General features: G+C 37.8%; 1 pseudogene; it reads left to right on the top strand.

Moving 5' to 3' along the window:
• The window catches only part of LOC129529379 (putative tyrosine-protein phosphatase TPTE), a 39,440-nt pseudogene extending 30,934 nt beyond the window's left edge, over nucleotides 1-8,506 (top strand).
• Nucleotides 8,507-15,292: the final 6,786 nt, after the last annotated feature.

Below are 15,292 nucleotides of genomic sequence, written 5' to 3'. Positions count from 1 at the left end.
CCATCATAAATACATGGCATACAGTTAGAACTAGTGGAGACTTAAGAACTCCATGGCAGTTTAATGGTCATTGTGTTGTATAATTTGTTATTTGATTATCCTGAGTATTAGCTCTTTTCTGTCAACCTCAATCTTAAAAGGTTTTTTTCTGTGAAAATGGAGTCTGATCATGTATAAGTTAATTTTTTTGTATGTTATATGAAATCTATAATAATGTTTGTAATAGTGATGATTTTGACTTTTAGAACGTATTATTGCTATGTCATTTCCATCTTCTGGAAGGCAGTCTTTCTATAGAAATCCAATCGAGGTAAGGGTCTTTATCTGACAAATACTCATTTCTTGGTGAATGTAGACTGTGTAGTCATAAGTTTAATACTGACCCAGATATGGCAGTATTCTTTTAAAAATGTACTCTTTCAAGGAAAAAAATCATAATGGATTGATACCAGTTACAGTTGTGCCAGTGGTTACAAACCACCCCAAAACTTACTGGCTTATAACAGCAGCTATTTATTTGGCTCATGATACTGTGGTTTGTGAATTTGGTATGGGCTTAATTGTCCAATTTAGGTGCTTGCAGAAAGGATTTCCTGTCTCAACTAAGCTCATTCATGTATCTGTGGGCAGCTACTGGGTCATCTGAGGACTGGCTAGTCTAAAATGACTTGGCTACCCTCGACTGACAGAGCCACTGCATGCTAAATGCACCCCCCAAGGCCCAAGGCCCATCCCATCTGGCACCCACTGCTGCCAACAGCCCCACCCCCTTCACCAGCAGAGCCACCATTTGCCGCATGCACTTCTAAGGCACTGAGGACTGGCCTGCCTGGTGCTTGCCCTGCTGTTGGCAGTACCCCACAACTAGCAAAGCCACTGCAGCTAGCATGCATATGCCTAAGGCCTGAGAACTAATCTGAATGATGGCTCTCACACCAAGAAAAGCCATACCACTGTCTCCACAAACACTCACCATCAGGCCACTGAGGCACTCACAGACACCACTGAATGCTGATTACAGCCAAAAAAGTCACCTGAAGACTATATTACTGCACCCACCCAGATCCAAAGTCAAAGCACCCTACCCAATGAACACTATAGGAGACAACTATTGGAAAAAGTATTTCTCTGTGAAAACTCCCTAACATTGGAAGAGGCAACTGTTCCCCCAGATGTGCAAAAATCAGTTTAGGGCCACAAGAAACGTGAAAAGCAAGGAAACATTACACATCCAAAGAAACACCATAATTCCCCATTAACAGACCCTAAATTTAAAGAGTATATCAAATGGCTAAGAAGGAATTCAAAATAATGATCTTAAGGAAACTATGAGATACAGAGAATACAGATAGACAAATCAATGAAATTAGAAAAACAATTTATGATCTTATGAGAAATTCAACAAGGATATATATATCATTAAAAACCAGACAGAGATTGTGGAGCTGAAGAATTTAAGGAATAAAATAAAAATACAATCAAGAGTCCAGGTGAAGTGGTTCACACCTGTTATCCCAGCACTTTGGGAGGCCAAGACAGTGGATCACTTGAGGCCAGCAGTTCAAGACAAGCCTGATTAACATGGCGAAATCCTGTCTCTAAAAAATATAAAAATTAGTTGGGTTTGGTGGTGCATGCCTGCCATCCAAGCTACTTGGGAGGCTGAGACACAAGAATTGCTTGAATCCAGGAGGTGGAGGTTGCAGTGAGCCAAGATTGTGCCACTGCACTCCAGCCTGGGTGGCACAGTGATACCCTGTCTCAAAAAAAAAAAAAAAATAAAGAGCTTTAAAAACAGACGTGGGAGAGATATGGCCAAAATCTAGGAAGCTCAAAGGTTCTCAAATAGATTCAACCCAAAAAGGTCTTCTCTGAGGTGCATAGTAGTCAAAAGTCAAAAAGAGGGAATATTCATCAGGTGCGGTGTCTCACACCTGTAATCCCAGCACTTTGGGAGGCTGAGGCCGGTGGATCACTTGAGGCCAGGAGTTCAAGGTGAGCATGGCCAACATGAAGAAACCGCATTTCTACTAATAATACAAAAAAATTACCTGGGTGTGGTGGTGTGAACCTGTAGTTCCAGTTACTTGGGAGGCTGAATCACGAGAATTGCTTAAACCCAAGAGGTGGAGGTTGCAGTGGGCCAAGATCACACCACTGCACTACTGCCTGGGTGACAGAGCAAGACTGTATCCAAAAAAAAAAAAAAAAAAAAAAAGGAAATGTTAAAAACAGCAAGAAAAAAGCATCAAGTCACATATAAGGGAAACTCCATTTGATTAGCAGTGGATTTCCCAGTGGAAACTTTACAGGTCAGTAGACAATAAGATGGGATGATATATTCAAAGTACTGAAGGAAAAAAAGAAAAAACAACTGTCAACCAAGAATACTATACCTAGTAGAGCTATACCCTAGAAATGAGGGAGGAATAAAGTATTTCCTATACAAGCAAAAACTGAAGGAATTCATTCCCACTAGACTGACCTTACAAGGACTGCTTAAGGTGGTTCTACATCTGGAAGCAAGAGGATGATTACCATTGTCAAAACACACAAACGTGTAAAACTCACCTGTAGTGCAGATATACACATGAAAAAGAGAAAGGAATCAAACTTTGTCACTACAGAAAGTGACCAAACCACAAAGATTAAAAAAAAAAAAAGGTGAAGAAAAGAACAAAGGATATACAAAACAACCAGAAAAAAATGAACAAAATGACAGGATAAAACCTAATCTATTAATAGTAACCTTGAATGTAATGTAAACAGATCAAATTCCCAATTAAAAGATACAGAGTTGGCTGCCAAGATTTAAAAAAAAAAAAAAAAAGACCAAACTGTATGCTGCCTACAAGAAACTAACTTCACCTGTAAAGGATCATACAGACTGGAAGTGAAGGGATAGAATAATATATTCCAGGCAAACAGAAAACAAAAGCGAGCAGAGGTAGCCATACTTATCAGATAAAAACAGACTTTAAGTCAAACTGTATGAAGAGACAAAGAAGGTCATTTTATAATAATAAAGACATCAACTTAGCAATAAGATAGAATAATAGTAAATATGTATGTACCCTACACTAGAGCACTCAGATAAACAAGGCAAATATTTTTAGGTCTAAAGGGAAAGATAGACTCCAAGGCAGTAACAGTTGGGGCCTTTAGCACCCCACTCTTAACCACTGGACAGATCATCTAGACAGAAAATCAACAAAGAAATATCAGATTTCAGCTTACAGATAGGAATAAGTTCTGGTGTTCTGTAGTGCTGTAGGGTGACTACAGTTAACAATAATTTATTGTATATTTTTAAATAGAGAGGATGTTAAGTGTTCCCAACACAAAGAATGATAAATATTTGAGGTGATAGATATGCTGATTATCCTGATTTGATCATTACACATTGTATACAAGTATTGAGATATCCCTCTCTATCTTATAAATATGAACAAGTATTATGTGTCAATTAAAAATATTTTTAAAGAATGAAGGAAACAGATTTTTTAAATGAAAGGAAAGAATATTACCTGACTTGGCTGAATGGCCCCATGTGGTCTCTCGTTCTCCAGTAGGCTACTTCAGACCTGTTCACATGATGGCAGAGGCAAGAGTCTGAGGAGCGGCAACAAAACAATGCAAATCCTCTTCAGGCCCAGGCTCAAAATTATATATTAATTCTACCCCATTTTATTGGACAATGCAAATTACACTACCAGTCTGGATTCAAGGAGTAGAAAATAAACTCCAACTCTTGATGGAAGGAATTATAAAGAATTGTGGCCGTTTTTGATAGTCTACCATAGGGAAGAAAGATGGGGATGCCATAACCCAAAATGTGTTTTCTTAGGTTGAGATCCTAAATTATAGTCGGGGCATATTGCTTTAGGCTCTGTGGATGACTAAATTAATTTCAAACGTATAATGCTGTTTACTGTGAAATGCCAGCTTGAAAGGATCATTGTTTAATTTTATGTAATTTACAATACTTATACCTCAATAAAAGTCTAACTATCTAGGGCTGCTATCAGTTGCCGAGAGGTGGAAGGAGTACCTCTCTGCAGTGTGTTAGCTCAGTTCTGAACAGGACAGGGCTGCAAGTTCAGCTACTTCCCAGAAAATGTCCTGGATACCTGGCCTGAGTCATCATCCCATGACTAGAGAACGTGGACGGATTGTTTTATCAAGAAACTAGTGATAAACCAAGGGCTATAGGAATTAAGAACTACGGCTAAAAAAGAAACGTTTAGAGTGATGCAAGATGGCCAATTAGAAGCAGCTGCAGTCTGCAGTGCTCACGAAGAATGAAAAGGGGCGAGGGAATTCAGCACCTTCAACTGAGATAACCAGGTTCTCACATTGGGACTGACTGGATGAACAGGTTGACCAATGGAGAATGAAGACAAGCAGGCAGGGGGTGCGACGGCCCAGCCGGGGGCGGCATGGAGCCAAAGGAACCCCCACTCCCAGCCAAGGGAAGCAGTGAGTGAGTGTGCAGTCCTGCCCGGGAAACCGTGTTTCTCTCATGGATCTTTGCAAGCCGTGGATCAAGAGATCCCCTTGTGAGCCCATGCCACCAGGGCTGTGGGTCTGATACACAGACCTGTATGGAGTCTGGGCACATCAGCTGCTCAGGCACACACAGAAACCCAGGAGATTTACACACTTTAGCCCCGGGGATCTTCAGCACAGTGGGAAATCTGTCCATACGTATCTCTGGGAAGGGGGCTGAATCCAGGGAGCCAGGCAGCATCATTCTGCAGGCCCCATTTCCTTGACACCTCACAAGTTAAGACCTACTGGCTTGGAATCCTAGCCTGCCAACAGCAGCAGGTTGGAATCCACCTCAGATGGGTCTGAGTTCCCGGGGAGGTGGGGAGAGGCAGCCAGCATCACTGTGGTTCATAGACTCAGCCACTCCAGCCTGCCAGCTATGGAGAATACAGACAGTCGGGACAAGGAAGAGTTCCCCACGACACAGCACAGATGGCTTGCCAGATCATGACCAGACTGCCTCTTTAAGCAGGACCCCAATCCATTCCTCTTCACTGGGCAGGAATCCCTGTAGGGGCTTTAACCACTCCAGCAACGGTTCTATGGACAGAGCTTTGATCTCTCCCTGAAATGGAGCTCCTGGTGGGAGGGGCAGCTGCCACCTCTGCAGTTTGGTCAACTCAGCCACTCCAACCTGCTGGCTTTGGAGAATACAGGTGGTCCGGAGGTGGAAGGATCCCTCACAGTGCAGCACACCTGCTCTACCCCAAAGCAGCCAGACTGCTTTTTTGGATGGGTCCCTGATCCCATGCCTCCTGACTGGGTGAGAATGCCCAACAGGGGTCTCCAGCCACCTCTTGCAGGTATGTGCGGGCTGGCTACAGGTCAGTATCCCCCTGGGATGGAGCTTCCAAAGGAAGGAGCTGGCTGCCATCTTTGCTGTTTCTCAGGCTTCACTGGTAATATCTCCTTCAGAGTCTATGAGGAACCTAAATTTACAAGAAAAACACAACCCCATTAAAAAGTGGGCAGAGGATCTGAACAGACACTTCCCAAAAGAGACATGCATGCAGTCAACAAAAATATGAAAAAAAAACTCAACATCACTGATCATTAAAGAAATGCAAACAAAACCACAATGAGATACCATCTCATGCCAGTCACAATGGCTACTATTAAAAAGCCAAAAAATAACAGATGCTGGGAAGGTTGCAGAGAAAAAGAAATGCTGTTGGTGGGTGTGTAAATTAGTTCAAGCCATGTGGAAGACAGTGTGGCAATTCCTCAAAGACCTAGAGGCAGAAATACCATCAGACCCAGCAATCCCATTATGGGGTATATACCCAAAGGAATATAAATCATTGTCTTATAAAAATACATGCATGCACACATATGTTCATTGCAGCAGTATTCACAAGAGCAAAGACATGGAATCAACCTAAATGCCAGTCGATGATAGATTAGATAAAGAAAATATGGTACATAGAGCGGGACATCTGGCTTCTGAGCGGGAACCTTTGTAGTGCCAGTGATGAAAGAGAGAATTAAATATGGGTGATGCTGAGAAAGGCAAGAAAATTTTTGTTCAGAAGTGTGCCCAGTGCCACACCGTGGAAAAGGGAAGCAAGCACAAGACTGAGCCTAATCTCCATGGTCTCTTCAGGTGGAAGACAGGTCAGGCCATTGGATTATCTTAACATAGAGATTGATAAGAACAAAGCCATCACCTGGGGGGAGGATACACCTGAAGTATATAAAACTATTTATCCTTGCCTCCCCCACTATGCAGATTCAGAGTGTTCATCTTTTTGACTTATTATTTCCTCTTAACAGAGATAGCCAGTTTAATAAATGGATGACTTTGATACCTTCATTTTATTTTTCTCAATATTAAGCCAGTAAACATTGCTCTGAGGGTACCATACTAATCAGTTTTAAAATTTTGTGTCATTTTTGTTGTTGCACAGAGATATATACGTATGTGTGTGTATGTTTCAGAAAGATGTATTTACTGAAAGTTGGATTCATGTAGTGGTATTGATTGTATTTTAAATTATAACTACTATTTGTTTTTCATTTTAAAGGTTATACATATATACATATATATATATATACACACACACTTATAGGTACACATATATCTTCATTTAAAAAAATAAAGAGAACAAATGAGCCAAAAAAGTCTCCATATTGTTACCAGTTATTTAAAATTTGATATGTTTATCTTTTTCTATCACACATACACACAATCATACTATATACTTTTTGCATTTATTTGTTTACATGGTGCTTAGATAGACTGTAATATGCAGATCACTCTAAAGATGTATCTATTCAGAATTAAATTTAAATAAGAACGAATATGAATTAGATTTAAACAAGAACCATATTAACTGTGAATTAATGATTTAGAACAAATTACTTAAAGTTAGTTAACCAGCTAATTTACTTATCTGATAGCTTTAAACAGTGTGTATTTACAATAGAGACTCATCTGAGTAGGCAAACATACTTGTGGACTATTTGAAAAATCACAGTGGATTAGAACTTGAAATTTGCATACCCTCTTATTCCCTGAATCTCCCCTAGAAGATGCTAGTGAGAGATAAATTAATAAAAGTAATAACCATTTTAGGTTCCCCCTAGGAAATAGCTTATGTTGGTGCCATGTAAATATGTAAGATATGCGTTTGTCTTTTTTAGGAAGTTGTGCGGTTTCTAGATAAGAAACACTGAAACCACTATCGAGTCTACAATCTATGCAGTATGTACATTACTCTATATTTTGCTACTGTAGATAGAAAACAGATTACTGCACGTAAGAAGATGATTTTGTTTTTTAGATTGCATTTAATCATAAGTATTTGGTAGTGGCAAGGAATGAATTTAAAAATCCCCATCTTGGACTGGCCCCATTTAGTAGAAGGAGTTAGCCCAGCAGCACAAAGTACCATATGAAGGATGTGGCTTTGGCAGGACCAATGAGGCTGCAGTGGAAGCAAACCATTTTAGGGAAGATCTGTTCTAGCGATATTAGGTTTAGGAAAATCTTTCTGTTTTTCTTGCCAGATTGCATTATGAGGACATAGACAATTTAACAAATGAGTCTTCTGACCCATCAGCAGTGGCATGTGATGAGAGCAAGGGTCTAGATGGGAAAAAAGCAAAAAACTGTAGAAAATAGGTTGTAACCCAGTTTAATACCCTGTCTCTCTTGATTTTTTCCTCTACCTGTATACTCAACAGACATTTTCAGGGGGCAAACATTCTGGTCAGCTACATTTGCCTCGTGTGGTTTCTAACTACCCTGAAATAATATAATGAATAGTCTGCTAGAAAGTTAAAAATTATACCTATTAAACAAAAATAAGTTGAGTTTAGGTTATATGAGATGGATAAACCACTACCATCCTTACATTTTTGAAATGCTTGCGTTTATTTTAGAGTGGCAGGAGCAACTTGGAAAGCTCTTTTTGAAGATAGATAAGGAATTCTAATAAGATATGTTAACTTATTCATAACTTCCTCATTTATCATGTTATTCCCTATAGAGATATGACATACATGTTATTTATTTTAGGTGAAAGAGCTTATGATCCTAAGCACTTCCATAATAGGGTTGTTAGAATCATGATTGATGATCATAATGTCCCCACTCTACAGTAAGTTTTATGCTAAATTGACTATCAGAAGAGGGCTAAATATATTGGGCTTGATTTTTTGAAATATTTTAACTAAAAATCTTAAACTTGAAATCAGTCAGATGGTGGTTTTCACCAAGGAAGTAAATGAGTGGATGGCTCAAGATCTTGAAAACATCGTAGCGATTCACTGTAAAGGAGGCACAGGTAATAACATTTTCCTTTTTATTTCTCCATTTCTAAAGATATGTAAATATACATAAAGTACAAGAACAAGATACGTATTGCTATTAATGTGTATTAATAATTGTTAGCATTTTTAAATATTAGCTCCAAGACTGAAAGAAGGGAAGGAGAAAGGAAAGAGGAGAGGAGGAAGGGTAGGAGATAGGGAGAGGATAAGGAAGGGAAGAAAGTAGGAAAAAAGAACTAAGGAAGGTTGAGCATATTTTCCCTTGTTTTACTAGTATTTGGATTTCTTTATTTTTGGTTTGCCAGTTTATATCTCTCAAAATACAAACAGTCTTTAATTTTAGAATATCAGAGTACTTTTATTTAAGGCTGATCTTTTTTATTTTTAAATTAACAAATAAAAAACCAATATATTTATGGTGTACAACATGATGTTTTGATATACGTAAACATTGTGAAATGGCTAAATCAAGCTAATTAACATATGCATTACTCCACATATTTTTGTGTGAGAACATTTAAAATCTACTGTCTCAGCAATTTTCAAGTATACATGATTATTAACTGTGGTCACTATGTTGTACAATAAATTTCCTGAATTTATTCTTCCTGTCTAACTGAAATTTTGCATCCTTTAATCAACATCTCAGGCTGGGCACAGTGGCTCATACCTGTAATCCCAGCACTTTGGGAGGTTGAGGCAGGTGGATCACATGGTGAAGCCCCATCTCTACTAAAAATTACAAAACATTAGCCAGGTGTGGTGGCATGCACCTGTAATCCCAGCTACTCGGGAGGCTGAGGCAGAAGAATCGCTTGAACCTGGGAGGCAGAGGTTGCAGTGAGCTGAGATCGCAGCATTGCACTCCAGCCCGAGCAACAAGAACAAAACTCCATCTAAAAAAATAACAATAATCATAAAGTAAAAACCAACATCTTCACAATCCCCCAAGTTTTGTCTCCCCAGCCCCTGGTAACCACCATTCTACTCTCTGCTTCTATGAATTTGACTTTTTTAGATTCCACAAATAAGTGAGACATGCAGTATTTGTCTTTCTACGCCTGGCTTATTTCACTTAGCATAATGTTCTCCAGGTTCGTCCATATTATCTCGAGTGACAGGATCTCCTCTAAGGCTGAATAGTATGCCTTTAATTATATATACCATATATTATTTATCCATTTATCCACTGATGACATTTAGATCGACTCCATAGCTTGGGTATTATGAATAATGCTGCAGTGAACATGGGAGTGCAGATTTCATTTCCTTTGGATATATACCCAGAAGTGGAATCTCCAAATCATATGGTAGTTCTATTTTTGGTTTTTTGAGGAACCTCAGTGCTGTTTTCCACAATAACTACTAATTTACATTCACACCAACAGCGTACAAGGGGGTTCCCTTTTCTCTTCATCCTCACCAACTCTTCTTTTGTCTTTTTGTTAATGACCATCCTAACAGGTGTGAGGATATCTCTTTGTGGTTTTAATTTGCTTTTCCCTGATGATTAATGATGTTTAGCATTTTCTCATTATACCTCTTGGCCATTTGTGTGTCTTCTGTTGAGAAATATCTTTTCAGGTTCTTTGCCCATTTTCTAGAGAAGTAACTTATTCTCTTGCTATTGTGTTGTCTGAATTCCTTTTTTAAAAAATCTGTTAACCTATTATCGCATGTATGCTTTGTAGATATTTCTCCCATTCTGTAGGTTGTCTCTTTACTCTATAAATATTTCCTTTGCTGTGCAAAAGCGTTTTAGTTTGATACAGTATCATTTGTCTACTTTTTCTTTCGTTGCCTATGCTTTTCAGTCATATCCAAAAACATCTTGGCCCAGACCAACGTCAAGAAGATTTTCACCTATCTTTTCTTCTAGTAGTTTTCCAATTTCATGTTTCACAGTTAAACATTTACTTTGAGATGATTTTTGTATATTGGGTGAGATAGGTTGCAATTTCATTTTTCTGCAAGTGGATATTCAGTTTCCCCAGTATCGTTCATTGAAGAGACTGTCCTTTCCCCATCTTGGATTCTTGGCACCTTTGTTGAATATCAGCTGAGTATAAATGCATGGATTTTTTCTGGGCTTTGTATTCTGTTCCATTGGTCTATAAGTCTGTTTTTGTTCCAGTAATATTTAAGGTTGTTCTTAAACTTTGTGAGAACATTTTAGATTAAGGGAGCCAACAGAGATGCTATATCAAAAATTATACTGGAATTTTTATAGTGTAATGATACGAAGAAGTTGACATTGGTGGGGTGAAAATGGGGAAAAAAAGCCATTTGTAAATCCAACCAATTTAAGTTTAGTTAGATTTTCTCTCATTCAGGTTTAGGCTTTAAATAATCATCTAAGCATATTTCACAAATTTTGACAGACATAAATAATTACATTTTTAGTGGGCTCTAAATCAATTTTTATATCAAATTCCAGGAAAACATAGCACCATCAACTGACTTATATAATTCAGTAAAATCAAGTTTTAGTCTTATTGACTAGTTTCAAGCCCATTAGTTAAAACACAGGTTCTGTGTTTAGCTGTATATTAGTTAATATACAGGTTCTGTGTTTAGCTCTACAGGTTGGAATATTGTATATAAACTGGCAATTTACAGTACCATAGTTAAGAATATAGAGGTTGAATCATTTGAAATTGCCAGTTTTTAACCATCTTTTGCTTTAAAAATGGCCATTTCACATTGTCCAACCTAAAATGTTATTATTAAAGAAGTTAGCATCAGTTTTCTATTAACTAATGCTAATTCCTTGCTTGAAGGAAAACAATCATTTCAAATTTGACTTTTTTTCTTTTTTGCTGAGAGGGGGTTTACATTATTCTGTGTTCACATAATATTTTGTTGATTTTGTTAAAGGTTGTTTAGAGGGCTAATATTCAGCTGGTATGTACGAGAGCAGCCTCTTTTTTATGTGTTCATTCATATTAGTCTTGCTATCTTCTGGTTGGTTGCTGCCTGCAGGTTACCAGTAGTATCATGATAGTAAAAATATTTTATATTGATTTATAGGAGTTCTTTAAAGAATCTGAATGCCAATTTTTCTTAGTATTGTAATTATATTCTCCCCACATGTTGCCTTTTAAATTTGATTGTGATTTATTTTGTTGTACAAAAGTTTGTAAATTTTTGTTTTGTTTTGAGACATGATCTCACTGTGTCACTCAGGCTGGAGTGCAGTGGCACGATCTCGGCTCATTGCAGCCTGAACCTCCCGGGGTTCAAGCGATCCTCCCATCTCAGCCGCTCTGAGTAAGTGGGACTACAGGTGAGCGTCACCATGCCTGGCTAATTTTTGTATTTTTTATAGAGACAGGGTCTCACTGTGTTGTCCAAACTGGTCTCGAACTCCTAGACTCAAGTGATCCACCCACCTCAGCTTCCCAAAGTGCCGGGATTACAGGCATGAGCCATCATGCCTGGAGAGAAGTTTGTAATTTTGAATATAGTAAAATTTGTTTTTCTATGTGTGTGTATATATTTCACGCTTTTCTGTCATGTTTATGAAATTCACCCCCCTATACTGATGTAGTAAAGATATTCCACATTTCTTCAAAAATATTCAAGTTCCATTTTCAATATTTGGGTCTTTAATCTAATTGGAAGTTGGGGGAAGTGTTTTTTTCATATAGATAGCCAATTGTCCTAACACCATCAATTGCGTGCTGTTTTGTTCTCCATTAATTTGTAATCCCTCTCAGTAATATACCAAGTTTCTATAAATATTCAAAACTGCTCCTAAGTTCTCTCTACCACACTTTTGTAATTATTGTAGCTTTATAATGTGGTTTGATAAAGGCATAATTGTCTTGCTCTTCTTGGAACTTTATTGTTACATTCAATTTTAAAATCATTTTGTGAAGCGCCATAATAAAACACTTTTAGGATTTTTATTGGAACTACATTGAATTTATAGATTAACTTGAGAGAAGTGACAACTTTGCGATATTGAGTTGTACATGTGAGTCATCTTGTTCATTCTTTAATAATATTTTATACTTTTTTTATCATGTCTTTGCACATCTTTTCAAATACTCATTCTTGCACAAATTGTGACTGAAAATTGAATCTCTTTTTTTCTATTACATTTGGATTGTTTCCAATTTTTATTGTGATAAATTATGTTTTTTGTTTTTTTGTTTTGAGATTAAGTCTCACTCACCCAGGCTGGAGTGCAGTGACATGATCTCAGTTCATTGCAACCTCTGCCTCCTGGGTTCAAGCAATTCTCATGCCTGAGCCTCCAGAGTAGCTGGGATTACAGGCGTCCACCACCACACCCAGCTAATTTTGTATTTTTAGTAGACATGGGGTTTTGCCATGTTGTCCAGGCTGGTCTCAAATTCCTGACCTCAAGTGATGTGCCTGCCTCTGCCTCCCAAATTGCTGGGATTACAGGCATGAGCCACCGTGCCTAGCCCAATAATACTGCTTTTAAAAATACACGTTTCTTGTTGCACATGTGGCCACATTTTTGTTGAATGTATACCTCAGACTAAAACTGTTCTGTCTTAGGGTAATGAATCTTGAACTTTATTTGATAATGTCACCTGTTTTCTAAAACAGTTGTACCAATTTTTACTCCACTGGTATTGTAGACTTCAAGCATTCCATATCTTCCCCAATACTTGCAATTCTGAGTATTTTTATCTTTAGCCTTTGGGTGTTTGTGTGATGGCATCTTGTGGTGGTGATCATTTGCATTTCTGTAATTAATAAGATTGAGGAAGTTTTTTTAAGATTATTAAGTATCTGGATATCCTTTTTTGTAAAGTAACTTTTTAATTTTCTTAACCACTTTTCTCCTGGATTATTCATCTTTTTTCTCCTGATTGTAGTTCTTTGTGTATTCTGATTTCAATTCTGTTATTGGTCATAAATGTATTTCAAGAAAGCTTTCCTGCTCTGTGATTTGCCTTTTCTGTCTCTCAGGAGTAGCTTTTGGTTAACAGAAGTTCTTAGTTGTATTACCATCATATGTATCATGCTTTCCCTTTATAAAGTTTGTGTTTTTGTGTCCTGATTAAGAACATTTTCCTTGAGTTTAAAGGACATTTTACTACTGTATTTTCTTCGGGAAGGTTCATTCCTTTTAAAATTGATCTATGTGTGTGGTGTGAGGAAGGCGTCAGGTTTCATCTTTTTTCATGTATGGCTATACAGTTATTCCAGCACACTGGTTCAGAAGATTTTCATTTCTTTACTACCCTGAGGAACATGAATCTGTTTCTGACCTTTCTCTTCTGTTCATTGATTTTTCATCTGTGTGCCAATAGCACAACTATCTTACTGTAGCTTTCTAATATGTCCTCATCATCTTCTTCTTATTCTTCACAATTGTTTGGGTATTTTAGGTCATCTATATTTTCATATAAATTTGGGAATCAACTAGTCAAATTACACACACTGGGTAGAAATTTGTTTGGAATTGCATTGAATTTATAGACTGGGGAGAATTGAATCTTTACAATATTGACTCATCCAACCCATGAACAGAGGTATTCTCTCATTTAATTAGGTCCTCTTCAATTTCTCTTTACAATGCTTTCTCATTTTCTGTATAGAAAGCTTGCATATTTTTGGTGAGATTTATTCTTAGATTTTTTTGTGGTTATTTAAATGATATCCCTTTAAAATGTTTATTTTCTAAATGTTTTTTGTTGTTTTAAATGCACTTCATTTTATTTATTAATCTTGCAGTTAGCAACTTTCCTAAACTCACTTTTTTTTTTTTTTTGAGGCAGTCTCATTCTGTCACCCAGGCTGGAATGCAGTGGCATGATCATGGCTCACTACAGCCTCAACCTCCCTGAGCTCAGGTGATCCTCCTATAGCAGCCTCTTGAGTAGCTAGCTCTGCAGGCAGGTGACACCATGCCCAGCTAATTTTTTCATTTTTTTGTAGAGATGGGGTTTCGCTATGTTGCCCAGGTTGGTCTCAAACTTCTGTGCTCAAGTGATCTGCCAGCCTCAGCCTCCACCTCCCAAAGTGCTAGGACTGCAGGCCTGAGCCACCGTGCCCAGCCTAAACTCACTTATTAGTTCTACTAATTTATCTATAGATTCTTTTGGATTTTATGGTACATGATTACATCATATGAAAATAATAAATTATACTTTTTCCATTTCAGTCATTCATCTCCCCTATCACTGGCTAGAACATTCAGTACAGTGTAGAATTAGAAGTGGCAATAGCAGCCATCAACATACAGTTCCATTATCAAAGGAAAAGCTTTCAACATCTCTCCAAATGCTTTGCGAGTGTGTGTGTGTGTGTGTGTGTGTGTGTGTGTGTGTGTGTGTGTGTGTGTGTGTGTGTGTGTGTATTAGTGACCATTTATCGATTAAGAAATTCCTTGGCTGGGAGCCTTGGCTTACACCTGTAATCCCAGCACTTTGGGAGGCCCAGTGGGGGCAGATCACTTGAGGCCAGGAGTTTAAGACCAGCCTAGGCAACATGGTGAAACCCTGTCTCTACTAAAAAATACAAAAATTTGCCAGGTGTGGTGGCACATGCCTGTAATGCCAGCTACTCCGGCTGAGGCACGAGAATCACTTGAAACCAGGAGGCAGAGGTTCCAGTGAGCCAAGATCGCACCACTGCTCTCCAGCCTGGATGACAGAGGAAGACTCTGTCTCAAAAAATGAAACAAAAAAAAAAAAAGAAAGAAGGAAAAAAGAAATTCGTTTAGCTTGCTAAGAGTTTTTTTTTTTAAATCATGAATGGATGTTGAATTCTTAAAGATTTTTCTGAATCTTTGAGATGATAATTTTTCTACTTTATCCTATAAATAAATGTGGTTAATTACATTGATTAAGTGGTAAACCAACATGTTTCTGGAATAAATGTAATTTAGTTGTGCTGTATTATTTTGTTAAATACTTATTAAATTATTTTATTATTAAATTGCTGGATTCTGTCCGTTAATATTTTGTTTAGGATTTTCAAA

Source organism: Gorilla gorilla, chromosome 22 (genome assembly GCF_029281585.2).
Source record: "Gorilla gorilla gorilla isolate KB3781 chromosome 22, NHGRI_mGorGor1-v2.1_pri, whole genome shotgun sequence".
NCBI classification, from domain to species: domain Eukaryota; kingdom Metazoa; phylum Chordata; class Mammalia; order Primates; family Hominidae; genus Gorilla; species Gorilla gorilla.
This window is presented reverse-complemented; position numbering and strand designations above follow the sequence as displayed.